The sequence below is a fragment of the Scyliorhinus torazame genome, chromosome 1 (assembly GCF_047496885.1).
Source record: "Scyliorhinus torazame isolate Kashiwa2021f chromosome 1, sScyTor2.1, whole genome shotgun sequence".
Taxonomy (NCBI): Eukaryota; Metazoa; Chordata; class Chondrichthyes; order Carcharhiniformes; family Scyliorhinidae; genus Scyliorhinus; species Scyliorhinus torazame.
Window position 1 is genome coordinate 16,197,146 of NC_092707.1, and position 27,747 is coordinate 16,224,892.

Consider the following 27,747-nt stretch of genomic DNA (forward strand, 5'->3'; position numbering starts at 1 on the left):
AACCAGGTACAGGGTCCGACCCGAAAAGCGGGAAGCCCCTGGGGACTATAAAGTTAAGCCCCCAAGCTCAAATCGTTCTTCTTGACCGGGTCACCCAGCAATGCGAACCAACCTTGACCGTGACCGGTTCAACTGCCGCCGAGATCCAGTAAATCTTAAGTCAACGCTCGCTACGAGATAGGCACTCCTAGCTACCAAACCGTACCAACTTCGAATCCCGCAGACTCAGAACCCGAACGAAAGGCCATTTGTTCCCCTGACCTGGTGGGCCAGTCCGAAGCCAAGTATAGGCCTGTTAATTGTAGAAGTAGCTTAGACGTAGAATTTGTGCATGAGTAGCGATTACGGTGTATAATAAATGTGCTTTGATTTAAATCTTACTAATCGGTGTATTGAGTTATTGATCATTACTCGAACTTGAACCTCGTGGCGGTATCATAAAGATACCTGGCGACTCGAGAGCAAAGGTTATAAAACAGAGCCAATTGACTTCCGGTTGCGGCGATGCGGAGCTAAGCCGCGCGTTTCGGCAGCTCCCGCGAAAACGGACTTTCGGGCTCACCAGAGGAGCCCCAACGGAGTTTTTTTCTGACTGATCCCGTGTGGGAAGGAGCAGTGAGGTCCCCCTCCACAAAATTTGGCAGGGAGCAGCGGTGGAGCAATGAGGAAAGAGGCCATGGAGCAGAGAACAAAACAGGGAGAAGAAGGCAAGATGGCGGAGGGCGGAGAGCAAGCAGCGTGGGGGCCAGACCAGCAGGAGTTCTTCATGAGATGTATGGAGGTGCTGAAAAAGGAGATGCTGGCACCGATGCTGTTGGCGATCGAGGGGCTGAAGGAGACCCAGGCGACCCAGGCGGTGGAGCTTCGTGAGGAGAACGATAAGGTAAACACCAACAAGGACAATATCCAGGGCCTGGCGGTAAAAATGGAGGCGCACGAGGCGGTCCACAGGAGGTGGGCCGAGAGAATTGAGGTCCTGGAGAACAGGTCGAGGAAGAAGAACCTCCGGATTCTGGGTCTTCCCGAAGGAGTGGAGGGAGCTGATGCTGGGGCGTACGTGAGCACGCTGCTCCATTCGCTGATGGGTGTGGAGGCCTCTCCAACCCCCCTGGAGCTGGAAGGGGCTCACCGGGTCCTGGCGAGGAGACCCAAGGCAGATGAGCCGCCAAGGGCGATAGTGGCAAGGTTCCATCGCTTTGTGGATAAAGAAAGTGTGCTGAGATGGGCCAAGAAGGTGCGGAGCAGCAGATGGGAGAACGCGGTGATCCGAGTATACCAGGATTGGAGCGCGGAGGTGGCAAAGAGGAGAGCTGGCTTCAACCGGGCCAAGGCGGTGCTGCATAGAAAAAGAGTCAGATTCGGCATGCTGCAGCCTGCGCGACTGTGGGTCACTTATCAGGACCGACACCATTATTTTGAAACGCCAGAAGAGGCTTGGACCTTTATACAGACGGAAAAACTGGACTCGAACTGAGGGGATGTGGTTGTATATGGGGTTGTAAATATGGGTAAAGAATATTGTGTAGGTGTGATGATGGATGTGGGTAGAGTTCTGGTTAAAATTCCTAAAATTTCCTTTTTCCCTGTCTGTAGACAAAATTATGATGGGGAATGTGTGCGTCGGTCCGGGAGGGAGGTGAGACTCGGGGATGAGGGAACTGGGATGATGGCCGCAACAGGAGCTGCGCCACACGAGGCGGGGCTGGTTCAGGAAAGCACGGGCTTTGTTTCCACGCCAAAAGGGGGGGGGGGATGGAGGAAGGCAAGGAGGAGGAGAGACTCCCACACGGGGAGATCAACGGGAAGGCGGGGGAAGCTGGGGTCAGCAGAGGCTAGCTGACTCACGGAAGTAATATGGGGGGAGCAAAAGTGCTAGATGTGGATCTAGCAGGGTGGGGGGGGGGGGGGAAAGAGGGGATTCTAGGGTTGCTGCTGCACTGTCCGAGGGGGAACTGAAAATGGAAGAGGTGGTCGGGGCGGGGGTTCCCTGCCTGGGGGACTGGAGGGAGTGGGAGGCGCGAGCACGGGACTGGCCTAAAATAGGAGATGGCTAGTCGGCGGGGGAGTGGGGGGTGGGTAACCCCCCAATCCGGCTGACCACGTGGAATGTGAGAGGCCTAAACGGGCCGGTTAAGAGGGCCCCGAGTGTTCGCGCACCTAAAAGGACTGAAGGCAGACATGGTCATGCTTCAGGAGACACATCTGAAGGTGGCAGATCAGGTCAGGTTAAGGAAGGGATGGGTGGGACAGGTGTTCCATTCGGGGCTGGATGCGAAGAATAGAGGGGTGGCAATACTGGTGGGAAAGCGGGTGTCATTTGAGCCCAAGAACATAGTAGCGGACAAGGGAGGCCGATATGTGATGGTGACTGGTAGGTTGCAGGGGACGAAGGTGGTACTGGTGAATGTATATGCCCCAAACTGGGACGATGCTGGATTCATGAAACGGATGTTGGGGCGTATTCCGGACCTGGAGGTAGGGAGCTTGATAATGAGTGGGGATTTTAACATGGTGCTGGACCCAGCATTAGATCGTTCCAGATCTAGGACGGGGAGGAGGCCGGCTGCGGCCAAGGTGCTTAGGGGGTTTATGGATCAGATGGGGGGAGTAGATCCGTGGAGATTTGCCAGACCTTTGGCCAAAGAATTTTCTTTTTTCTCCCACGTACATAAGGCCTTCTCCCGGATAGATTTTTTTGTTTTGGGCAGGGCACTGATCCCGAGGGTTGAGGGAACGGAGAATTCGGCCATAGCCATTTCAGACCATGCCCCGCACTGGGTGGAGCTGGAGCAGGAGGGGGACCAACGTCCGTTGTGGAGGTTGGATGTGGGACTGCTGGCAGACGAGGAAGTGTGCGGGAGGGTGCGGGGGTGTATTGAAAGATATCTGGAGGCGAACGACAACGGGGAGGTGCAGGTGGGAGTAGTATGGGAGGCGGTGGTTAGGGGAGAGTTAATCTCCATCAGGGCTCACAGGGTGAAGAGCGAGGGCAGGGAAAGGGAGAGGTTAGTGGGGGAGATTTTAAGGGTGGAAAGGGAGCTATGCAGTGGCTCCGGATGAGGGACTACTCAGGGAGAGACGAAGTCTCCAGACGGAGTTCGACCTGTTGACCACAGGGAAGGCAGAGGAACAGTGGAGGAAGGCACAGGGGGTGATATATGAATATGGGGAGAAGGCGAGCCGGATGCTGGCACACCAGCTCCGTAAGAGGATGGCAGCGAGTGAAATAGGTGGAGTCAAAGATGGCAGGGGAACTACGGTGCGGAGTGCTGGGAAAGTGAATGAGGCTTTTAAGGCCTTTTACGAGGAACTGTATAGGTCCCAGCCCCTAGGAGGAAAAGAGGGGATGCGGCGATTCTTGGATCAGTTGAGGTTACCAAGGGTGGAGGTGCAGGAGGTGGTTGGTCTGGGGGCACCAACTGGGGTGGAGGAGCTGGTTAAAGGACTGGGGAGCATGCCGGCAGGGAAGGCCCCGGGGCCGGATGGGTTCCCGGTAGAGCTCTACAGGAAGTATGTAAACCTGTTAGCCCCGTTGCTGGTAAGGACCTTCAATGAATCAAGGGAGGGGGGGGACCCTGCCCCCGACAATGTCGGAGGCGACGAGCTCTTTGATCTTAAAGCGGAATAAGGACCCACTGCAATGTGGGTCATATAGACCGATCTCGCTCCTTAATGTAGGTGCTAAGTTGCTGGCAAAAATGTTGGCCATGAGGATTGAGGACTGTGTTCCGGGGGTGATTCACGAGGACCAGACGGGATTCGTAAAGGGTAGGCAGTTAAAAACTAATGTGCGAAGGCTCTTGAATGTGACAATGATGCCATCGGTGGAGGGAGAAGCGGAGATAGTGACAGCCATGGACGCGGAGAAAGCCTTTGATTGGGTAGAGTGGGAGTATCTCTGGGAAGTGTTGAGGAGGTTTGGGTTCGGGGGAGGGTTTATTAGTTGGGTTAAGCTCTTGTATAAAGCCCCGGTGGCGAGTGTGGTCACGAACCGGCGGAGGTCGGAGTATTTCTGGCTGTATCGAGGGACGAGGCAGGGGTGCCCCCTGTCCCCTCTGCTGTTCGCATTAGCAATTGAACCTTTGGCCATGGCGTTACGGGAGTCGGGGAAATGGAAGGGGGTGGTTCGAGGGGGAGAGGAACATAGAGTGTCGCTGTATGCAGACGACATGTTGCTGTATGTGACGGATCCAGTGGAGGGGATGGTTGAGGTACTGCAGATCCTACGGGAGTTTGGAGACTTTTCGGGCTATAAGCTCAATGTGGGAAAGAGTGAGCTCTTTGTGATACATCCGGGGGACCAGGGAAGAGGGATAGAAGACCTACCGTTGAGGAGGGCGGAAAGGAGCTTTCGATACTTGGGGATTCAGGTAGCTAGGAGCTGGGGGGCACTGCACAAACTTAATTTGTCGCGGTTGGTGGAACAGATGGAGGAGGATTTTAAAAGGTGGGACATGTTTCCACTCTCGCTGGCGGGTAGGGTACAGTCGGTTAAAATGGTGGTCCTCCCGAGATTTCTTTTTGTATTCCAATGCCTCCCAATTGTGATTACTAAGGCCTTTTTTAAGAGGATAAGCAGGAGCATTACAGGATTTATGTGGGCGAGCAAGACCCCGCGGGTAAGGAGGGGGTTCCTGGAGCGTAGCAGAGATAGAGGAGGGTTGGCATTGCCGAATCTGGGTGGTTATTATTGGTCAGCCAACGTGACAATGATCCGTAAGTGGGTGATGGAGGGAGAGGGGGCGGTGTGGACGAGGTTGGAGATGGCGTCCTGCAAAGGAACGAGCCTGGGGGCGCTGGTGACGCACCGCTGCCGCTCTCGCCGACAAGGTACACCACGAGCCCGGTGGTGGCGGCAACGCTAAAGATCTTGGGGCAGTGGAGACGACACAGGGGGGCGACGAGAGCCTCGGTGTGGTCCCCGATCAGAGACAACCATAGGTTTGTCCCAGGAAGGATGGACGGGGGATTTCAGAGCTGGCAACGGGTAGGAATTAGAAGAATGGGGGACCTGTTCATTGACGGGACGTTTGCGAGCTTAGGGGCACTGGAGGAGAAGTTTGGGCTATCCCCGGGAAACGATTTCAGGTACATGCAAGTGAGGGCGTTTGTGAGGCGGCAGGTGAGGGAATTTCCGCTACTCCCGGCACAGGGGATTCAAGATGGGGTGATCTCGGGCGTATGGGTCAGGGAGGGCAAGGTGTCTGCGATATACCAGGAGATGAAAGAAGAGGGGGAGGCTTTGGTAGAGGAGCTGAAGGGTAAATGGGAGGAGGAGTTGGGGGAGGAGATTGAGGAGGGGCTATGGGCTGATGCCCTAAGTAGGGTTAATTCCTCTTCCTAGTGTGCCAGGCTTAGCCTGATACAATTTAAGGTGGTTCAGAGAGCGCATATGACGGGGCAGAGGCTGAGTAGGTTCTTTTGGGTGGAGGACAGATGTGGGAGGTGCTCAGGAAGTCCGGCAAACCATGTCCATATGTTTTGGTCATGCCCGGCACTGGAGGGGTTCTTTGGGGGGGGGGGGAAACAATATCTAACGTGGTGAAAGTCCGGGTCAAGCCAAGCTGGGGGCTAGCACTATTTGGAGTAGTGGACGAGCCGGGAGTGCAGGAGGCGAAGGAGGCCGGTATTCTGGCCTTTGCGTCCCTAGTAGCCCGACAAAGGATCTTGCTAATGTGGAAGGAGGCGAAGCCCCCCCCAGTGTGGAGGCCTGGATAAATGATATGGCAGTGTTTATCAAGTTAGAGAGGATAAAGTTTGCCTTGAGAGGGTCTGCGCAGGGGTTCTACAGGCGGTGGCAACCGTTCCTAGATCATCTCGCGGAGCGTTAGATGAAGGTCAGACAGCAGCACCAGCAATCCGCGGCGGGGGGGGGGGGTTGTTTCAAAAATTGAACCAGCCAAAAGTTAGCAACATAAGGCAAAAATGTCACTGATAGTAGTCTTATAGGCCACCAAATAGTAACATTATGGTGGGGCAGGCAATAAACAAAGAAATAGCGGATCATGTAGAAATGGTACAGCAGTTATCATGGGGGATTTAAATCTACATGTCGATTGGTTTCACCAGTTCGGTCAAGGCAGCCTTGAGGAGGAGTTTATATAATGTATCCGCGATAGTTTCCTAGAACAGTATGGAATGGAACCTACGAGGGAACAAGCGGTCCTAGATCTGGTCCTGTGTAATGAGACAGGATTGATGAATGATCTCATAGTTAGGGATCCTCTCGGAAGGAGCGATCACAATATGGAGGAATTTAAAATAAAGATGGAGGGTGAGAAGGTAAATTAAATGAATGAAAATCGCTTGTCACAATAAGGCTTCAAATGAAGTTACTGTGAAAAGCCCCTAGTCGCCACATTCCGGCGCCTGCTCGGGGAGGCTGGTACAGTAAAATCAAACACTAGTGTTTTGTGTTAAACAAAGGCGATTACAATGGGATGAGAGAAGAGCTAGCGAAGGTAGACCGGGAGCAAAGACTTTATGGTGAAACAGTTGAGGAACAGTGGAGAACCTTCCAAGCGATTTTTCACAGTGCTCAGCAAAGGTTGATACCAACAAAAAGGAAGGACAGTAGAAAGAGGGAAAATCGACCGTGGATATCTAAGGAAATAAGGGAGAGTATCAAATTGAAGGAAAAAGCATACAAAGTAGCAAAGATTAGTGGGACACTAGAGGACTGGGAAATCTTTAGGGACAAACAGAAAGCTGCTACAAAAGCTATAAAGAAGAGTAAGATAGATTATGAGAGTAAACTTGCTCAAAATTTAAAAACAGATAGTAAAAGTTTCTACAAATATATAAAACAAAAAAGAGAGGCTAAGGTAAATGTTGGTCCTTTAGAGGATGAGAAGGGAGATTTAATAATGGGAGATGAGGAAATGGCTGAGGAACAGGTTTTTTGGGTCGTTCTTCACAGTGAAAGACACAAATAACATGCCACTGACTGATGGAAATGAGGCTATGACAAGTGAGGACCTTGAGAGGATTGTTATCACTAAGGAGGTAGTGATGGGCAAGCTAATGGGGCTAAAGGTAGACAAGTCTCCTGGCCCTGATGGAATGCATCCCAGAGTGCTAAAAGAGATGGGAAATTGCAAATGCACTCGTGATAATTTACCAAAATTCACTAGACTCTGGGGTGGTCCCGGCGGATTGGAAATTAGCAAACGCGACACCACTGTTTAAAAAAGGAGGTAGGCATAGAGCGGGGAGCGGAGAGAGTGAATGGAGTGTTCAAGGCATTCTATAAAAGATTATACGAAGCTCAGCCCCCGGATGGGAAGGAGAGAATGATGTGCTTCCTGGACCGGCTGGAATTTCCTAGGGTGGAGGAGCAGGAGAGGGTGGGACTGGGAGCACAGATCGAGATAGAGGAAGTAGTGAAAGGAATTAGGAGTATGCAGGCGGGGAAGGCTCCGGGACCAGATGGATTTCCAGTCGAATTTTATAGGAAATATGTGGACTTGCTTGCCCCGCTACTGATGAGAACCTTTAATGAGGCGAAGGAAAGGGGACAGCTGCCCCCGACTATGTCTGAGGCAACGATATCGCTGCTCCTAAAGAAGGAAAAAGACCCGCTGCAATGTGGGTCCTATAGACCTATTTCCCTCCTAAATGTAGACGCTAAGATTCTGGCCAAGGTAATGGCAATGAGGATAGAGGGTTGTGTCCCGGGGGTAGTCCATGAGGACCAAACTGGGTTTGTGAAGGGGAGACAGCTGAATACGAATATACGGAGGCTGCTAGGGGTAATGATGATGCCCCCACCACAGGGGGAAGCGGAGATAGTGGTGGCGATGGATGCCGAGAAAGCATTTGATAGAGTGGAGTGGGATTATTTGTGGGAGGTGTTGAGGAGATTTGACTTTGGAGATGAGTATATTAGATGGGTACAGCTGCTGTATAGGGCCCCGATGGCGAGCGTGGTCACGAATGGATGGGGGTCTGCGTATTTTCGGCTCCATAGAGGGACGAGGCAGGGATGTCCTCTGTCCCCATTATTGTTTGCACTGGCGATTCAGCCCCTGGCAATAGCATTGAGGGGTTCCAGGAAGTGGAGGGGAGTACTCAGGGGAGGAGAGGAACACCGGGTATCTCTTTACGCGGACGATTTATTGGTGTATGTGGAGGACCCGGCGGAGGGGATGCCAGAGATAATGCGGATGCTTGGGGAGTTTGGAGAATTTTCAGGATATAAGCTGAACATGGGGAAAAGTGAGCTGTTTGTGGTGCATCCAGGGGAGCAGAGCAGAGAAATAGAGGACTTACCGCTGAGGAAGGTAACAAGGGACTTTCGCTACTTGGGGATCCAGATAGCCAAGAATTGGGGTACATTGCATAGGTTAACCTTAACGCGGTTGGTGGAACAGATGGAGGAGGACTTCAAGAGATGGGACATGGTATCCCTGTCACTGGCAGGGAGGGTACAAGTGGTTAAAATGGTGGTCCTCCCGAGATTCCTCTTTGTGTTTCAGTGCCTCCCGGTGGTGATCACGAAGGCTTTTTTCAAAAGGATTGAGAAGAGTATCATGAGTTTTGTATGGGCCGGGAAGACCCCGAGAGTGAGGAAGGGATTTTTGCAGCGTAGTCGAGATGGGGGGGGCTGGCACTACCGAGCCTGAGTGAGTACTACTGGGCCGCCAACATCTCAATGGTATGTAAGTGGGTGGGAGAAGAGGAGGGAGCGGCGTGGAAGAGATTGGAGAAGGCATCCTGTAGGGGGACTTGCCTACAAGCCATGGTGACGGCGCCGTTGCCGTTCTCACCGAAGAAATACACCACAAGCCTGGTGGTGGTGGCTACTCTGAAAATTTGGGGGCAATGGAGACGGCATAGGGGAAAGACGGGAGCCTCTGTGTGGTCCCCGATAAGAAATAATCATAGGTTTGCTCCGGGGAGAATGGATGGGGGATTTGGAACATGGCAAAGAGCAGGAGTAACACAATTGAGAGATCTGTTTGTAGATGGGACGTTTGCAAGTCTGGGAGCGCTGACCAAAAAATATGGGTTGTCCCAAGGGAATGCATTCCGGTATATGCAACGGAGGGCTTTTACGAGGCAACAGGTGAGGGAATTCCCGCAGCTCCCGACGCAGGAGGTGCAGGACAGAGTGATCTCAAAGACATGGGTGGGGGACGGTAAGGTGTCAGACATATATAGGGAGATGAGAGACGAGGGGGAGATTATGGTAGATGAGCTGAAAGGGAAATGGGAAGAAGAGCTGGGGGAGGAGATTGAGGAGGGGCTGTGGGCTGATGCCCTAAGTAGGGTAAACTCATCGTCCTCATGTGCCAGGCTAAGCCTGATACATTTTAAGGTGTTACACAGGGCGCATATGACTGGAACACGGCTTAGCAAATTTTTTTGGAGTAGAGGATAGGTGTGCGAGATGCTCGAAAAGCCCAGCGAATCACACCCACATGTTCTGGTCATGTCCGGCACTACAGGGGTTCTGGGTGGGGGTGACAAAGGTGCTTTCGAAGGTAGTGGGGGTCCAGGTCGAACCAAGCTGGGGGTTGGCTATATTTGGGGTTGCAAAAGAGCCGGGAGTGCAGGAGGTGAGAGAGGCTGATGTTTTGGCTTTTGCGTCCCTAGTAGCCCGGCGCAGGATACTGTTGATGTGGAAGGAAGCCAAGCCCCCGGGTGTGGAGACCTGGATAAATGACATGGCAGGGTTTATAAAGCTGGAACGGGGGGAAGAGAACCAGAGGGATTCTCAGGGATGTTAATATATAAGTATAATATGCAGGTTGTTGTTATAGATAATTGTATATTGGACTGTTAAAACATATTTTTGGAGAATATTTATCTGGGACAAGGCAGTTGCCATTTAGTTTTGTTTTTGTTTATATATTATTTATTTCTGGTTTATAAAACTGGCCATTGTTATTTATATTGTTATATTACTGTGTAAAGGATACACAATGTACTGTGATGATTGGCCAAAAATTTTCAATAAAATATTTTTTTTTTTTTTTTTTTTTTTTAAAAAGGAGGTAGGCAGAAAGCGGGTAATTATAGGCCAGTTAGGTGAACTTCGGTAGTAGGGAAGATGCTGGAATCTATCATCAAGGAAGAAATAGCGAGGCATCTGGATGGAAATTATCCCATTGGGCAGACGCAGCATGGGTTCATAAAGGGCAGGTCGTGGCTAACTAATTTAGTGGAATTTTTTGAGGACATTACCAATGTGGTAGATAACAGGGAGCCAATGGATGTGGTATATCTGGATTTCCAGAAAGCTTTTGACAAGGTGCCACACAAAAGGTTGCTGCATAAGATAAATATGCATGGCATTAAGGGTAAAGTAGTGGCATGGATAGAGGATTGGTTAATTAATGGAAAGCAAAGAGTGGGAATTAATGGGTGTTTCTCTGGTTGGCAATCTGTAGCCAGTGGTGTTCCTCAGGGATCAGCGTTGGGCCCACAATTGTTCACAATTTACATAGATGATTTGGAGTTGGGGACCAAGTGATATGTGTCCAGGTTTGCAGACGACACGAAGACGAGTGGTAAAGCAAAAAGTGCAGAGAATAACGGAAGTCTGCTTTGGATAGGTTAAGTGCATGGGCTAGGGTCTGGCAGATGGAATACAATGTTGACAAATGTGAGGTTATCCATTTTGGTAGGAATAACAGCAAAAGGGATTATTATTTAAATTATAAAATATTAAAACATGCTGCTGTGCAGAGAGACCTGGGTGTGCTAGTACATCTATCGCAAAAAGTTGGTTTACGGGTGCAACGGGTGATTAAGAAGGCAAATGGAGTTTTGTACTTCATTGCTAGAGTGATGGAGTTTAAGACTAGGGAGGTTATGCTGCAATTGTACAAGGTGTTAGTGAGGCCACACCTGGAGTAGTGTGTTCAGTTTTGGTCTCCTTACCGGAGAAAGGACGTACTGGCACTGGAGGGTGTGCAGAGGAGATTCACTAGGTTAATCCCAGAGTTGAGGGGGTTGGATTACGAGGAGAAGTAGACTGGGACTGTACTCGTTGGAATTTAGAAGGATGCAGGGGCATCTTATAGAAACATATAAAATTATGAAGGGAATAGATAGGATAGATGCAGGCAGGATGTTTCCACTGGCGGGTGAAAGCAGAACTCGGGGGCATAGCATCAAAGTAAGGGGAAGTAGAATTAGGACTGAGTTTAGGAGGAACTTCTTCACCCAAAGGATTGTGAATCTTTGGAATTCCTTGCCCAGTTAAGCAGTTGCGGCTCCTTCATTAAATGTTTTTAAGATAAAGATAGATAGTGTTTTGAAGAATAAAGGGATTAAGGGTTATGGTGTTTGGGCCAGAAAGTGGAGCTGAGTCCACAAAAGATCAGCCATGATCTCATTGAATGGCGGAGCAGGCTCGAGGGGCCAGATGGCCTACTCCTGTTCCTAGTCCTTATGTTCTTTTGTTCTTATTATTAGTTCTGGACTCCCCCTACCATCAAAGAACAAAGAAAAGTACAGCACAAGAACAGGCCCTTCGGCCCTCCAAGCCTGTGTCGACCATGCTGCCCATCCAAACTAAAATCTTCTACACTTCCGGGGTCCATATCCCTCTATTCCCATCCTATTCATGTATTTTCAAGACGCCCCTTAAACGTCACTATTGTCCCTGCTTCCACCACCTCCTTCGGCAGCGAGTTCCAGGCACCCACTACCCTCTGTGCAAAAATACTTGCCTCGTACATCTCCTCTAAACCTTGCCCCTCGCACCTTAAACCAATGCCCCCTAGTAATTGACCCGTCTACCCTGGGAAAAAGCCTCTGACTATCCACTCGGTCTATGCCCATCGGGAACATTCTTTCTGAATCCGGTCTAATCCTGTTAGAACTTTGTATATTTCTAACCCCTCACACTCTTCTAATTTCCAATAAAAATAATCTGAACCGATGGGCAGCACAGTAGCTTCACAGTTCCAGGGTCGCAGGTTCAATTCCCGACTTGAGTCACTGTCTGTGCTGAGTCTGCATATTCTCCCAGTGTTGCATGGGTTTCCTCTCATTGTTCAAAGATGTGCAGGTTAGGTGGATTGGCCATGCTAAATTGCCCTTCGTGTCCAAAAAAGGTCTGTTGGGGTTGTTGGGTTATGGGGATGGTGTGGCGGTGTGGACTTAATCAGTGTGCCCTTTCCAAAGGCGGGTGCAGACTCGATGGGCCAAATGGCCTCCTTCTGCACTGTAAATTCTATGCTTCCATGATTTAGTCTCTCCTCATATGACAATCCCGCCATCCCAGGAAACAGCCTGGTAAACCTTCACTACACTCCCTCCATAGCAACAACATCCTTCCTCAGATAAAGACACCAAAGCTGCACACAATAGTCCTGGTGTGGCCTCACCAATGCCCTACACAACTGCAGTAAAACATTTCTATTCCTATACTCAAATCCTCTCGCTATGAAGGCCTATCAAGACGCCGAGATGGCGGAGGTTGTGGACACTGAGTCAGAGATGGAAACGCAAACATCGGAAATCTCTGATGGGGAGTCAATAGTTCAGCAGCCACCAGTGTTCAAAATGGAAGCGCCGTTTGACTTCCAGATTCATGCCACCCAATCTGGTGCTCCGAGTGCTTGCCGTACAACCAGGCACAAATATAGTCCAGCACCCTCCTTCCCCACAGGCGTTGGAGGATTCTTCAGACAGGGGGTGGGAGCAATTAAATTCCACATGGTCCTTGTAGAATATGAGCTCCCCCATCAAGGGGGCAGCGGACTTCGAAACAATGTATAGTTGTAGTGAATATAAAGCCAAGCAATTAGGCACCGGCATGGCAGACCCAATTGGGATCTACCGTGTGATGTCTATAATAGTGATTGTAAATAAACTAAGTTTCTTTGAATTACTCGGTGTGGACTCCTATGTGGCCTTATAAAAGAGATGTAACCCTTTAGGCGCCAAGTGCACCAGTACCTAGCCCAAGTAATTGTTTTCTGCAATAAGCACTGGTGGGTTGTTTGACTATCATAAGCTTCCAATCTTATATACAAACATGGCCACTTTCCAATACTGATCATTAGACCATTAACCACCATTGGCTAATTTTCTCTTTCTTACCTTACAGGTGAAGGAACCTACAACACCTCCAACAGTTACCACTACCAAGACTAGTTAGAATCATAATTTTTTTTAAACCACATTTTTCTCTTCCCAATTAAGGGCCAATTTAATGTGGCAATTCCACCTACTCAGCACATCTTTCGGTGCAAGTCTGGCAGTATCTGTGGAGAGTTGATATTTTGACTCCAATATGACTCTTATTCAAAAGTGAATGACTGTTCAAAACAGGAGTCATATTGGACTCAAATCATAAACGTTGTTTCTTTCTCCAATGGAGGCAGCCATTTGGCTCATTGTGCCTCTGCCAGCTCTCTGAAAACCTCACTCCCACTATCCAGCACCATAGTCCCATAAGTTTCCGTTCAGAGTATTTCTCCAACTGGAAACTGTACCCCAACCAGGAGTTAAGTCAACCCAAGTCAGTGATTGATTGGACATAAGACCATAAGACATAAGACCATAAGACATAGGAGCGGAAGTAAGGCCATTCGGCACATCGAGTCCACTCCACCATTCAATCATGGCTGATTTCAACTCCATTTACCCGCTCTCTCCATAGCCCTTAATTCCTCGAGAAATCAAGACATCTTGGTTTGGGTGGTGGAGTGCCCCACCAGTCAATTCATTCTAATAGTCCATCTGAAGAGTTCAGTCTAGCATTTAAATTCCTTTCATACCATATCTATGACTCCTATTCTCTCTTTCTGTCCTCTTCCCCCCTCCCCCCCCCCCCCCCCCCCCCCCGCAACCCAAACCCCCAAAGTCAAATTGTGTATACGGGGGCAGTCGTGCATGAGCAAGAATTGGATTGAGATTGCCTAAATGTGTTTTATTTGGGCCTCCTGCAGCCAGCAGAAGAGACTTGCATTCAGAAGACAGTGACGGATTCAAATTCAGGCCCAAGGTTTTAAAGGAATGTGTGCTAGCCAACTGCACCAAATTCCATGATTCAAACAGCAGCTGCAGCAGGAACGTTTGCCCATCTGAGGATCGATAGCTGCAGCCAGATAAGTAATTCCGCAAGTACTTTTTTGATAATGTAATAAATCGTCTGGTTCATTTGAAGCGTTTATTTCTGGCTTGTACCTTACAATCCCTGAACAGTCAGCATTCCAGCTTGTCAACACATTTATAGCTTGCAGTATTCAATAAGGCAGAAATGTCCTTGTATTTTACCATTATTTAAATTCCCAATAGAAATAGTACAAATTATATGAGATGCACAAAATAAGCAGAGTTTGCATGAAAAATGCAACAAATACCAGATTAAACCAAGCGCTAAAAGAAACCAGAATACAGTGAAGTCAGCACATTAAATACGGAGTGTAAATCCCAATTGGAGGCGCTAGATTAACAAACAGCATAATTAGAAAGTAAAATTGCTACACCCAGAAAGTGAAACCATAGATGTCAATTCCAATGCCATGTCCTTCCAAGTTCAGACAATAGCCGAAATCAGCATATAACACAGTACGAGATCGTGAAATAGATTTACTAACAGTTGTTGCCCGTTTTGATCTCAACCGCGTCGCCAATACTGTTACTAATATTAATGATAATGTTGGTGAACCACAAACCTTCCTTTATATCAATCAAATGACCACACAACCAGTTAGTTAGTTCAAAGGATGGTTTATTTACATACACAAGAGTTACCTCGACATGCAAACACAATATCAACTATGAGTTAAACTACACCTATCAGCTACAATAACCTATACTTAACTTCAGGGCGACCAGCACTGTGCAAATGGATAAGGCCTTTAGCTGGATTTCACTTGGCTGGTTCGAAGAAAGTGGCTCTGTCTCTGCTGGGCTCATCCGTCAGGTAGCAATCGTTGGTCTTGAACTTGGCTGGCTGTTCCTGCTGCAATTGGTTTGGAACAGGCCGGATCCAAAAGAGACAGAACACATGGCTGTGCTCTCTTTTATCCCTCAGGGATTTTGCGCTCTTTGGGGCAGTCCTTAACCTTGGACCCAATAATTCGACATGGCTCTGATCACGGTCTTTGATTTCGGCCAATAAAGGGGCGGGTGCCTTGGTAGCTCATCCCAGGGTTCAGAAGTAGTTTACGTGTCACAGCGTGTATAACCATCGTGTCATATGTGTAAATAGCAGGTGGGGAGCGACCAGAGGGTCGCGGAAGGTAAAGGAAAGGGGTGAGCTTACAGAACGTGGCAAAATGCATTCTTTAAACCACAACCAAAGGGAGAGTAGAGAAGGTAAAACTAAGGCCTGCCAAAGACAGTGCAGAGTGTAGAGAACCATTCCAGAGCGTATGAAGTGATGGGAACATGAGGTGCGTGTGGGCCGCTGCAGGATAAGAAAGGATGGAATCCCTGGGTAGGACGGGGATTCAGTGCCGTTACTCCCTACCTGGGTGACCTGAGTGGACTGTAAGAGTTTGTAGTAGTGTGGAAACTTGTCATAAAGACTGGGAGAACTGTTTTCTGACAAACTTGTGCCTTTAACTGTCATTGGGCATTGTGCCCTCGAATCAGAAGAGTAATTTTGTGTCGGGCGACATGAATTAAAACCATGTAGTAGAAAAAAGAAGAAGGAAAAAGGTGGGCAGGCTCCATCAGACCTTGGACACCTTAATACTTAGGCGGTGTCTCGTTCTCATCATCTGGACACCTCAGTGTTCTGTACCAAACAGTGCTCTAAAAGCATTACCGAAATGAGAGTCAGTATCTGAATCATCACCATCTCCCGGTTGCCAGACTGGTGTCTGCCGTTTCTGTGCCTTGGCCACGCAGGTCGTCGGATGGTCCGAATCGTCGTGTCGTACTAGTCGGCAAGAGTTGTCGCGGTGCCAAAGAGTGGCTTGTTTGTCGTGAGGCATAGGGGCGGTGTAGTGGAGGGCAAATTACTGTGGTCGGGCGGTGGCTGTGGCAATGGCTGGGGAAGGGCAAATAGGTGGTCAAAGATATCTAAGTCGTGGTTCCAGGGGCTGGGGTGACTGGTGGCAGAGATCGCGCCAGTATTCAGGGATAGTAATCAAATCCGGGAGGCTCTCGCTGTCGTCGGAGTCAAGTTCAAGGTGAAAGTCTGTACGTGTGGGCAGAGACAAGTTCGGGTCTGTGGGCGTGGACAAGGGATAAATGCCGTCATGGCTGGAGGAGGATTGGCATAGGAGTCGGACTAGGTTGTCGATGGGCAGGGCGGAATCGTCTCCTATTACCAGAGATGTCGTGGGGGTGGCTACATTGGGATCAAAAAGACTTTTAAGTTGGTTGATGTGGAACCAATCAGTTTTACCGTTGGGGTACGTTATCTTGTACACGGAGGGGCTCACATTGTCGGAAATGGAGTAGGGTCCTGCAAATTTGGGGGAGAGGAAAGAACTGGGGCTGTAAAGTGAAACCATTACTTGCTGACCAACTGTGTACTCTACGGGGTGGATGGTTTTGTCAAAGCAGGCTTTACTCTGCTTCCTTCTAGTGCCTAATCGGACAGCTGCAGCGAGTGGTGCAGCTTCAATGTTATCTGTAACCTGTTGGACTGCTTTTTCGTGGTGAGGGCGGTTACTGTAGGTCTTGCCAAATCAAGGCCGAATAAATATTCAATACCCTTCATGGGCCGTCCAGTCATGAGAGTGTGGGGGGTGAAACCTGTTGAACTGGAAACGGTGTTCCGAATAAACACGAGAGCAAATGGGAGGACTGTGTCCCACGTGGTATTGTTCTGTTTCACCATCTTCCTAATGTTCGCTTTTGAAGTTCGATTCATTCTCTCGACAATGCCACTGGATTGGGGGTGATATGCTATATGGAATTTCTGCCTGATGCCAAAAATTGTTAAAACATTTTGCATGACTCTGCCCGTGAAGTGGGAACCTTGGTCTGACTCAATGCTGCGGGGGAGACTCCAGCGTGAATAACTGTTGGGTCAAAACCTTAGCGGTGGCCTTTGCTGTGTTTGTCCGTGAGGGTTTGTCCATTTCGTAAAAATGTCGATTACAACCAGCACGTACTTGAAACCATTTCTGCAAGGGGGAAGGGGGCCAATGTAATCGAGTTGCAAATTTGTCCAAGGGCCATTAACAGGTCGGGTGTGACGTAATTGTCCTTTCTTTGAGTAATGTTCGGGATTGTTCTGCGCACAGATAAGACAATTCTCGACATAATGGGTTACATCGCTTTTTAAATCGGGCCACCAACACAAAGGTCTTAAACGGGCAATAGTTTTTTTTTTTTTTTAATTGTCTATCCCCTGATGCCCGTGTCAGTCATGAAATTGGTAAATGAGCTGGTTTCTGTCCTGGGTAGGGACCACATAAATTCCGTTTTTTAAAACTATGCCGTCCTGTACAGTCAGTGCGTCCTTCCATTTATCATAGGGGGCTGGGAAGTTGCCGTCTAAAACCTGTTTGAGGGTGTCGTCTGCTTTTTGGGCTTGAGATAGATCCTCAATATTGGTCTGGGAAACCTGGACTGAGTGTATCAGTTCGCTTTCGGGTGGCTGCCAGAAGTGACCATGGCGTAATCCTGCTTTGACTAAGGCATCTGCCTTTACATTACCGGGTGGGGAGGAGCGATGATAGCTTCTTACTTTAATAATACCGTATGTGCGATCTGAGGCTGTCCTGAGAATGTGCTTTAACAACGGGGCAGAGGGTAGGAGTTTTCCATCGGCTGATACAAAACCTCGAGATTCCCACAGGGGCAGGAATTCTGTTAAACTGCTGCATACATACAGGCTGTCAGAGTGTATGTCTGCGGGGTATGGAAAAGAGTCGGGGTGATGAATTACATAGGCTATTGCTGCATGTTCTGCTGCTTGTGAACCTAGGTGGCCAGACAATTTTAAAGAGATCACTTCTAGTGGGCGTCCCTGCGCATCTTCTACGTAAATTCCACAACCAGTAATTCTAACTCCATTTTCAATTGTGGAGGAACCGTCTGCATACATTTTTTAAGCATTCCCGGAGTCTTGGGAATTCTGTGTCTTACTGCCTGCTCGTGGGTGAACTGACTTTGGGATAAAGGGTCCTGTGGTGTTGGACTGCTATGATCTGGCACTCATGTGGGGTCCCTGCATATTGGAGATTATCAGCCAGAAATGTGTAGGTCTTGGTGCGTTTTACCATAATGTCCCTGCCTTGTAACAGTAGTGTCCAGCGAGCTGCTCTGATTTGGCTGACTGAACCGTCCTTTAATCTACCGTCTAGTAATAGTTGAGTGGGGGTGTGCTCGGTCAAGATCGTTACTGGGTTGAGGCCTGCGAGGCATGCAAAATACTGTACAGCCCAAAAGACTGCAAGCAAGTGTCGTTCACAGGCTGCGAATCCTTGTTCTAAGGGGTCTAATACTCTTGAGGCATATCTACGCTAAGTGATCGTGTCGTTCTTGCAGGAGTACTGCTGATAGGGTTCAGTCAGTGGTTGCTACTTCTATGGCATAGGGCAAGTCTGGGTGTGGAACTTGTAAAGCGGGGGCTGTGCCTAGGGCGCATTTTAAATCACCAATGGCATTTGTGCTGCGGAAGCCATTCCCATGGGGCATTCTTTTTAAGGAGTTCTGAGAGTGGGGCTGCTTTAGTGGCAAAACCATCTATATGATTTCTGCAATATCCTACCAAATCTAGGAATGACCGGAGTGTAGTGACATTTTGGGGCAGGGGCAATTTAACGATGGACTCGATCCGTTTTTGCTTAATTTCTCTCTTCCTGTGGATGATGATGGTGCCTAAATAAAGAACCTTTTCCTTTAAAATCTGGGCCTTTTTGGGGTTGACCTTACATCTGATGGATTGCAGTAGGCCTAGTAATTCAGATAAGAGCGCTACGTGTTCCTCTTTTGTGCCAGTTTGCAAGAGCAGATCGCCCACATATTGTATTAGGCATTCGGGTCGGGATAATTTAGAAAGTCCGTTGGCCAATTGTCGGTGGAAAACGGAGGGGGAGTTATGGAATCCTTGTGGGAGGCATGTCCACATATACTGCTGCCCTTGAAACGTAAATGCAAACTTATACTGGCAGGCCTTGTCTAACGGGATGGACCAAAAGCCATTGATGTCCAGCACTGAAATATTTTGCCTGTACTCCCTGTTTGAGCATTGTCTCGGGACCCGTGGCAACAGTGGGGGCTGCTAAAGGGGTTACCTTAGTAAGTTCTCGGTAGTCGATCGGTAGTCATCATGAACCATCGGGCTTTTTTACGGGCCAAATTGGGGCCTTATTTGTTGACGCTACGGGTCAAATAACTCCTTGGTCTAACAAACTGTTAATAACCCTCGAAATTTCACCCTCGGCTTGCTGTGGGAAACCGTATTGCTTTTACGGCTTTGGATCGGGACCGGAAATCTTCCCACAATCGTGTTTGTGTTGTGCGAACGAAGCTTTGTGTTTTTTGAGGACCTCTCTAATCATCTGGTCTGCATTAATTGTTTGCGGAATAAACCAATAGTCTCCTACTGAGCAAATCCTGTTTTCATAATCCCCTACTGTGAGTGTAGCAGGAGCCCTAGCTGTTTTGGCCATTCACCATACACATTTGTTTACTGGGTCAAACGAAAGGTAATGGGAGCTCATAAAACCAATGCCGAAAATGTGCTCTGCTGTTTGGGGCAAGTCAACTAAAACGACGGGGTCTGGTGCTAATGTTCCCCATCTGAATGGGTACGGGAGCTGTGATATATTTTTGCTGTATGTGGCCGGTAAATCCACTCAGATCCTTCTAAACTCCAACGAGTACAGACCCAGAGCCCTCAACCATTCCTCATACGACAAGTTCTTCATTCCAGGAATCATATGGGTGAACTTGCTCTGGGCCCTTTCCTTCTAGCCCTCTTGACATGAATGCTAACATTGCATTTGCCTTCTTAACTGCCGACTGAACCTGTACGTTAACCTTAAGAGAATCGTGAACAAGGACTCCCAAGTCCCTTTGTGCTTCAGATTTCCTAAGCATTTCCCCATTTAGAAAATAGTCTATGCCTAAATTCCTCCTTCCAAAGTGCATAACCTCACACGTTTCCAAATTGTATTTCATTTGCCACTTCACTGCCTACTCTCCTAGCCTGTCCAAGTTCTTCTGCAGCCCCCTTGCTTCCTCAATACTACCTGACCCTCTACAGATCTTTGTTTCATCTGCAAACTTAGCAATGGAAGTGCCTTCAGTTTTTTCTTCCAGATCATTAATGTATATTGTGAAAAGTTGTGAGCCCAGCACAGACCCCTGAGGCATACCACTAGTCACTCTCTGCCATCCAGAAAAACACCCCTCTATCCCCATTGTTTTCTGCGAGTCATCCAATCCTCTATCCATGCAAGGATCTTACCCTTAACCTATTTAACAGTCTCCTATGCGGCACCTTGTCAAAGGCCTTCTGGAAATCTAAATAAATCACGTCCACAGGTTCTCCTTTGTCTAACTTCCTTGTTACCTCCTCAAAGAACTCTTTTTTAAAATTTAGAGTACCCAATTCATTTTTTCCAATTAAGGGGCAATTTAGCTTGTTCAATTGACCTACCTTGCACATCTTTGGGTTGTGGATGCAAAACCCACGCAAACACTGGGAGAATGTGCAAACTCCACACGGGCTGTGACCCAGAGCCGGGATTGAACCTGGGACCTCGGCGCCGTGAGACTGCAGTGCTACCACTATGCCACCGTGCTGCCCTTCCTCAAAGAACTCTAACAGATTTGGCAGACATGATCTCCCTTTGACAAAGCCGTGCTGACTCAGTCCTATTTTACCATGTACTTCCAAGTACTTCGTGATCTCATCTTTAATAACAGACTCTAAAATCTTACCTATGACCGAAGTCAGGCTAACCGGCCTATAATTTCCAGTCTTCTGTTTCCCTCCCTTCTTAAACTGCGGTTAGCCACTTTCCAGTTCTCTGGGACCCTACCTGCCTCCAGTGTTTCCTGAAAGATCACCACCAATGCCTCCACAATGTCCTCAGCTATCTCTTTTAGGACCCTGGGTTGTAGTCCATCCAGTCCAGGTGACTTATCCACCTTCAGACCTTTCAGTTTCCCCAGAACCTTCTCCTTAGTGATGGCCACTGCACTCACCTCTGCCCCCGGATCCGCCTGGAGCTCTGGCATCCCACTGGTGTCTTCCACTGTGAAGACTGATGCAAAGTAACTATTCAGCTTGTCTGCCATTTCTTTGTTTCCTATTATTACTTCTCCAGCCACGTTTTCCAGTTATCCAATGTCTATTTTTCTCTCTCATACCTTTTGTATACGGAAAGAAACTTCCAACCCAATTTATATTACTAGCTAACTTGCACTCGTATTTCATCTTCTCTCCCCTTATTGCTTTTTTAGTTGTCCTCTGTGCGCTATTAAATGATTCCCAATCCTCTGTCTTCCCACTAATCCTTGCCACTTTGTATGCCTTTTCTTTTGCTTTTATGCTGTCCTCGACTTCCCTCGTCAACCATGGATGCCTTGTCCTGCCCTTAACATGTTTCCTCCTTCTTGGGGTGAATTTCTGCTGTGCCTCCCGAATACCCCCCAAAACTCCTGCCATTGCTGTTCTTCCCTGCTAGGCTCCTTTTCCAATCAACTCTGGCAAGCTCCTCCCTCATGTCTTTGTGGTTACCATTATTTAATTGTAATACCGTTAACATCTGACTCCAGCTTCTCCCTCTCAAACTGCAGCATAAATTATATCATATTGTGGTCACTGCTCCCCAAGGGTTCCTTCACCTTAAGATCCCTAATCAAGTCTGCCTCATTACACATCACCAAATCCAGAATTGCCTGTTTCCTCGTGGGCTCCACCACAAGCTGCTCCAAAAACAGCTCTCAAACATTCCACAAATTCCTTTTCTTGGGATCCACTACCAACCTGATTTTCCCAGTCCACGTGCATATTGAAGTGGCCCATGATTATTGTAATATTGCCTTTTTTACATGCTTTCTCTATTTCCTGATTTATTTTCTGCCCCACATCCTGACTACTGCTAGGGGACCTGTACATAACTCCCATCAGGGTCTTTTTACCTTTGCGATTCCTCAACTCTACCCACAGAGATTCTATGCCTTCTGATCCTATATCGATTTAACTTCATTCCTTACTAACAATGCAGCCCCGCCCCCTTTGCCCATCTGCCTGTCCTTTCGATAGGACACAAAACCTTGTATATTTAGATCCCAGCCCCAATTTCCTTGCAGCCACATCTCTGTGATGCCCACAACATCATACCGGCCAATTTCAATGTGCGCAAAAAGCTCATTTACCTCGTTCTGTATACTGCGCGCATTAAGGTACAACACCCTCAGTCCTGCATTGACCACCTCCCTTCTCACACTGGTCACCTTTTTTGCTCTGCCTGAGGGTAATGTTCTATTATTTTTGTTCTCTATTTCCCCTTCAATTATGACACCTTCTAAGCCAACGTCTGGTTCCCACCCCCCTGCCATATTAGTTTTAATCCTCCCGAGTGACACTAGCAAACCTCCCAGCCAGGATATTGGTGCCCCTTGAGTTTAGATGCAACCCGTCCTTCTTGAACAGGTCACACCTGCCCCGGAAGAGATCCCAATGATCCAGAAATCTGAAACCCTCCCTCCTACACCACTGGTTTAGCCACGTGTTTAGCTGCACTATCCTATTTCTAGCCTCACTGGCACATGGCACAGGGAGTAATCCTGAGATTACAACCCTAGAGGTCCTGCTTCTTAGCTTACTGCCTAACTCCCTGAACTCTTTCTGCAGGACCTCATCACTCTTCCAGCCTATGTCATTAGTACCTATGTGTACTACGACCTCTGGCTGTTCACCCTCCCCCTTCAGGATATCTTGTGTTCGTTCAGAAACATCCGTGACCCTGGCACCAGGGAAGCAACACTCCAAACTGGAGTCTCTTTCACTTCCACAGAAGCGCCCATCTGTGCCCCTTACTATAGAGTCCCCTATAACTATTGCTCTCCTGCACCTTTGGCCCACCTGGGCCATGTTGGGAAATATCTGCACCATTCTCGCCCACATGAATCCCAGCCCAGAGGACCCAAGATTCACGTAGGCTTGGAGAATCCAGTGCCCAGCTCACTAGGGTGGAGGGAGGAGAACCTCTATGCCACCGCCAGGAGGGGATCGGAGTATCGGAATAAGATTGGCGCCCAGTTTTTTTGGCCAATGCTGGATTCTTTGCTGCATCAGGAACTCTGCTACTGGCGGCGGAGAATCCAGCCCATTGCATGTTAAGTTGTATTAATGGCCTGTTCTGCTAAATAATAAGTCTGCCCTCAATAAGCATACTTACAATTTTTGTACACTCCATATTATTTTGCAGTACTTTTTTTACATCAATGAAACCACCTTTGAAAAAATCAAAAGCAATTATGTGTTTCTACATTGCTTGACTCACTCACATTTATGTTATCTATCAAACCTGTAACCAAATGCTTGACTCACTCACATTTAAGTTATCTATCAAACCTGTAACCAAGGCAATATAGCATGTGCAAAAGAATTACATTAAGAATCCTTTGTGAGAAAAAGATCAAGACAGCTGTCATGTTTAACCTTTCACTTGTGCACGGTTGATTTAAATACCCATCGTTTTCACTCGAGAGAGACAGCATCAGTAGCATTAAACTGTAGGCAAGATATTCGGAGTTTGATTTTTTTCCATTTGAAAACTGAGGGACTTTGTTACCCAGTATGTTGATCTACATAATATCTTCAGTTTTGTGAAAGATCATGAAGACACATTGGGCCTGTCCTATTAATTGTTAATTTAAGTCATAAGAGGATGTCTCTTTGTGCATTAGCAGAGACTACTACTAAACAGTCTCTGCCTCATGTAGTCCAACATAACTCATAACTTATTGTATTCCGCACTGCCCTGCAATGGGTATTTAACCTAGTGTATAAGTAAATAGGTTGGCTAGTATAGGGAATTATAGGAAGAGCAGAGACAGATGAAGTATGAATGCAGAAAGGAAGGTTTGAGGCGAGAAACATTTGTGCGCTAAATAAGACAGCTTCAGCAAGGTGAAGTACAGTAGCAGAATCAAATGTAGCCGGTGTAGCTATGTGAACATACAAAAAAGTAGGCCATTCAGCCCCTCAAGCTTGTTCCGCCATTCAATAAGATCATGGTTATCTGTTTGCGTTGAGTTCCACATTCCCATCTGCCCCAAATCTATCCACCTCCACATTAAAAATATTCAATGACCTTGCTTCCAACTCCTTCTGAGACAGAGTTCCAAAGTCACACAACCCTCAGAGAAAACAATGTCTCCTTATTTCTGTCCTAAAGGGGCAACTCCTAATTTTAAAATAGTACCTCCTAGTGATAGACACACCCACAAGAGGAAACATCCTTTCTATGTCCACCTTGTCAAGACCATTCAGGATCTCATACACTTCAATCAAATCAGCCCTCAATCTTCTAAACTCCAGTGGAAACAAGCCTAGCCTGTCAACCTATCCTCATAAGCCAACCCACTCATTCCAGTTATCAATCTAGTAAACTTCCTCTAAATCACCTCCAACGCATTACACATGTATTTGAGATGTGTTCTCACCAATACCCTATATAAGTGAAGCATAACATCCATACTTTTATGATCAATTCCTCTCATAATAAAGGATAGCATTTATTAGCCTTCTTAATTACTTGGTCTACCTGCATACTAATGTTTTGTGACTCATGTACTGGAACACCTAGATCCCTCTGCACCTCAGAATTCTGCGGTCGCTTTGTTTAATATTCTGCTTTTTTATTCTTCCTACTGAAGTGAACAACTTCACATTTTCCCACGAGACTCCATCTGCCAGATCTTGGCCCACTCACTCTACCTGTCTATATATGCCTGTAAACTCATGTCCTCTTCACAACATACTTTCCTACCTATCTTTGCATCAGTCGATCTTCTTTTCATGCTAATATGTTACGCCCTACACCATGCGCCTTTATTTTCAATAACCTTTGATGTGGCACCTTATGAGATGTCTTCTAGAAATCCAAGTACAATATATCCACAGGCTCCCTTTTATCCACAACACATGTTGCTCCATCAAATAACACGAATAACTTGGTTAGACACAATTTCCCTTTCACAAAATCATGTTGACTCTTCAATTGAGTTTTTCTAATACCTTCCTCATGACAGATGTCAAGTTTCTTGTTTTGTACCTCCCTCCCTACTTGAATAGAGGAGTTACATTTATTACTTTTCAGTCTTATGGAGCCTTTCCAGTACCGAGCAAATTTTGGAAGATTAACACCAAGCGACTTACTACCTCATTAGCCACCTCTTTAAAGACCCTGGGATGAAGTCCATCAGGACTCAGACTTGTCAGCCTGCGGCTCTATCAGTTTGCTCAGTGATGCTTCCCTAGTGATTCCAATTTAACCAGGTTCCTCTCTCCCTTCAACCTCCTCATTTACAACTATTGGTGGAATCGGTTTGTATCCTCTATAGTGAAGTCAGGAGCAAAATATTTATTCATTTCACCCACCATTAGTTGAAGCTCTACTTACAATTTTCTTTTTTTTTTTTTTAAATAAATTTAGAGTACCCAATTATTTTTTTTCCAATGAAGGGCAATTTAGCATGGCCAATCCACCTAAACTACACATCTTTGGGTTGTGGGGGTGAAACCCATGCAGACACGGGGAGAATGTGCAAACTCCACACGGACATTGACCCAGGGCCGGGATTCGAACCCGTGTCCTGAGTGCCGCAGTCCCACTGCTAACCACTTGCCGCCCTATTCTACTTACAATTTAACCTACAATACTTCAAAAGGAACCATACAAAATGATCTTTAAAAGTTCTGCAATCTAGAAGCAAGGGGGTAGAGCCAGGGGTGGTCAAGAAGAGGGCAAGTCTTCACTGAAATAGCGGGGAAAAGTGCAGAATTAAATAGTAAAGATAAAAATGAGCTCAGTGAATGAATTAGAGCAAGTGAAATAATTCAACAACAAGTTAATGCAAACAGAAAGAACGGCGCTTGGAAAGATGCTTTTATTCAACTGCTGATAAATATTTGGAATAATTTACCAGATCTGATAGTGAAGTTAAAGACATTGGGGGATTTCAAAATACAGTTTTTGAGGGCTAAGTTGGGTAAGCTGGAGTTGCTCGAGTAGACCAATGGGCTTTTTATTTATTTATCAATAAATAAGCTCAGACATAAATATCAGAATGAATAATCATGGGACAACTGGATCTTTTCAGTCTGGTACTTCAGCATCACAATTCATGCATTCCAAAGCAAGCAGAATATTCCTCAAATTTAAACAGAAGACTTTTGGAAAGTTTTACTAATCCATTTGCTCCATGTCCCTTTTGATATTTCAGGAATCTGCCATTCAGTCCTTCATGTCTGAATAAGAACACCAGCACAAGCATCTGTATGTAATCTGCTTATCCTGATCTGGTCCCCGATACAACAACGCATCCCAGCAGATGCAGCTGTTATTCCAATGATGAACGGTTTTACAGCTGTCTCTCTTACTCTGGCTACCAGGTCCAATAATACGACTGCAGCACTCATTAAATCTATAAAAACTGAACAATGCTCCAGTGCAGATTTTAGAATATAATATTTCTCATGGTTACAGTGCTCTGCTTTTGAAATTTATAGCTCTCTTGAGCAATTCCTATTTCAGAATGTTTAGCATGGAGCTTAAATGTTGTCACAGGCACATACCATCAAATAATACATAAGGATATAGAATATCAGCAATAATATCAGGGCATATAACTGTTATAACACAGTTCCATATAATATTATTAATAGAAAATCCTGCTGGAAACAGTTTCAAGATAATGGATTATTTTGTATCCTATGCGTTGGTGATTAGTTGTTTTCACAACCAAAAATTAATTCACATTACATTCTCCCCGTGTTTGCGTGGGTTTCGCCCCCACAACCCGAAGATGTGCAGGGTAGGTGGATTGGCCACGCTAAATTGCCCCTTAATTCAAAAAAAATGAATTGGGTACTCTAAATGTTTTTTTTTTTTAATTAATTCACGTTAAAACACTTCACATTCGAGCCATAAACATTCCATACCCAATTATTCTTAAACACTGGGGAATTAAAATTTCAAACAATCAATTTCTGCGTTTTTGGTGCTCATTTGTAGAATTAGGATAATTGCACAGCACATCAAAACATATAGTTCTCAACAGACCTAAGTACATCTACCTGCTTACTAATTGTGATCTACTTTAATAAGATATTGTATATGGGTGTCAGGATGGCCGAGCGGTCTAAGGCGCCAGACTCAAGGATTAAAGTCCTTCCGTGATAAACTGGGTATTCTGGTCTCCAACTGGAGGCGTGGGTTTTGAATCCCACTTCTGACACATACTTTATCGAGCGGCACGGTAGCACAGTGGTTAGCACTGTTGCTTCACAGCGCCAGGGTCCCAGGTTCAATTCCCGGCTTGGGTCACTGTCTGTGCGGAGTCTGCACATTCTCCGTGTCTCCGGGTGCTCCAGTTTCCTCCCACAAGTCCCGAAAGACGTGCTTGTTAGGTGATTTGGACATTCTGAATTCTCCCTCAGCATACCCGAACAGGCGCCGGAGTGTCAATGTTCTCTGTTGATTATTCTTGTGTCTACTTGTGTATGTCCTCGGCCGCAGAAAAATATTTTTCACTGTACTTCGGTACATGTGACAATAAATCAAATCAAATAGAGTGACGACTGGGGGACTTTCACAGTAACTTCATTGGAGTGTTAATGTAAGCCTA

General features: G+C 47.1%; 1 protein-coding gene and 1 non-coding gene across 3 annotated transcripts in view; one reads left to right on the top strand and one right to left on the bottom strand.

Moving 5' to 3' along the window:
• The window catches only part of zdhhc8b (zDHHC palmitoyltransferase 8b), a 357,552-nt gene that overhangs the window by 249,825 nt on the left and 79,980 nt on the right, over nt 1-27,747 (bottom strand). The window lies entirely within an intron of this gene.
• trnal-caa (transfer RNA leucine (anticodon CAA)) lies at nt 27,243-27,357 on the top strand. The gene is made up of 2 exons: nt 27,243-27,280; nt 27,311-27,357. It is a non-coding gene; the product is annotated as a tRNA-Leu (tRNA).